Consider the following 1,823-nt stretch of genomic DNA (forward strand, 5'->3'; position numbering starts at 1 on the left):
TTTCTTCCGGCGCCTGGAACCCAGGCCTTCCCTCTTCGCCAGGAGGGGCGTGCACAGTGGGCTAGGGACTTAGCTCTTTTAAAAATACTTCTGAATGTTTGGTAAATAACCCTGTAGGAATCTCCTTTCTGAAACATGTTGGTTGTTAAGGGCTGATTTGGGTAATCAACAAAATGTATGTTAGAATCCTAATCTCCAGAACCTCAGAATGTACCTGTGTATAGAGATAAGATCTTTAAAGAGGGGATTAGATTAAATTGAGGCAGTTCTAGTGGGACCCTTAGCCCATCTCACTGAAGTCCTTATAAGAAGAGGAATGTTGGGGCCCTGCCTCAGTAGGTCCGGGGGTTCCCAAAGGTGTGGATGGAGTCGGCGATGAAGGAATGACACAGAGGCAGCATTCAGGTGATCATCATGTCCAGGTTCTCTTTTTATTGTCCTGTTACATCTATATTTATACTATTTGATCCTAAAAGCATGCCTCTATAAGCTTTTTTTTGCCAAGGAGAGCATGGGGTCTGTTTATTGGGGGGTCAGTCAAAGGGGGAGCTGGCTAGGGTGGGGTAGGGCAGCTACTTGTCTGGCCCCCAGAAACCCAACTTGTGTCCAAAGCCTCGACCACTTTGAAGCCAAAGTCTTCCTCCACCTTTATCTGCATGGGGGCCAGCTCCAGAGACAGCGGGACTCACGCCTGGCCCCCTTCCGGTGGCACTCGCCGCCTCTTCCAACCCCTGGGCCCCTCGCCAGGGGCCAGGCTGCTGGCTTCTGCAGGCGCTGGCGTCCTCCTGGGCGGGGACAGCCCCTCTTTCTCTGGAGGCTGGTTCTCAGCGTTGCCTGGGGTGGGGGCATCTGTGCCCTGGCTGCCCTCATCCTCCAGTAAGATGGTGAACTGGCTGGCCCAGTAGTTGTCACCGTAGGAGTCCAGCACCTTCATGAGGAACCTCCTCTCCTGCTGGAGTCTCCATGTTATCCTCTATATCTGATGGAGCCTGTTCAGGACCCACTCCTTCGCCTGCTCAATCTCCCTGCAGCGCCTGGTACTTCCTGCGATTAAGTTCCCTTTGGCGCCGCTGTTGCCAGCCTCAGGCTGCCTCCTCCTCTTCCTCTAGCTCCTGGAGGCTGGAGCTGCCCAGACCCCCAGACAGGAACTCCACTTCGGTCTCAAGCTCGCTCTCCAGGATGTGACCACCTTCAGCGGAGGCAGCGCCAGCTCCCAGCCAGGAGGTGCTGAGAACTCCTCAAAGCCCACGGCTGCCATGGACCCCTCTCTCTGCCCCAGCTCCATTTCTCCCTGGCTCCAGGCGCAGAACTTCCAACCTTGCAAGCCTCTAGTTTAAAGTGGCTTGCAAAACTACAGCCCATTGGATTTCAGCCAGGCACCCAGGCCCGGCTGCTAAGCCTCCTGTGAGTTGTAGTTCTCTATTTCCAGCTTGCCTCCCTGCCCCACCCCCACCCCAGTCCCAACTGAAAGGCCCTGCTGGCTGGACTAACCCTGTGGCCAGGCATCTGAGTCACCTCGGGTCTTTATTCCTGCCCCGACACCACGCCATCTGGCCATGGAGACTCTCCTCTTGGGAGGCCCCTGGGTCTCCTTCTGGGTCTCCTTCTCGGGCCTGGCTGCATCGCCCCCGAACCGGATGGCGTGCCCCAGCTGCTACACAGCCCCGGGCCCTGGGTCTCCTCAGCCTGGGCACCGGATCGTGTTCCCCAGCTGCAACGCAGCTCTGGGTCCTGGGTCTCCTCAGCCTGGGCACTGGATTTCTGACCCAGCAGCGATGCAGCCCCAGCACCTGGGTCGCCTTCTGGGTCTCTTGCTGGGGCCT

The 1,823-nt window shown here is 57.2% G+C and overlaps 1 pseudogene across 1 annotated transcript; it reads right to left on the reverse strand.

Moving 5' to 3' along the window:
• Positions 1 to 533: 533 nt before the first annotated feature.
• On the reverse strand, positions 534 to 1,285 carry LOC308512449 (TCF3 fusion partner-like; annotated as a pseudogene). The gene has a single exon. The product of its transcript is annotated as a TCF3 fusion partner-like (transcript).
• Positions 1,286 to 1,823: the final 538 nt, after the last annotated feature.

This window comes from Myotis nattereri, assembly GCF_964212035.1.
Source record: "Myotis nattereri genome assembly, chromosome: Y".
Taxonomy (NCBI): domain Eukaryota; kingdom Metazoa; phylum Chordata; class Mammalia; order Chiroptera; family Vespertilionidae; genus Myotis; species Myotis nattereri.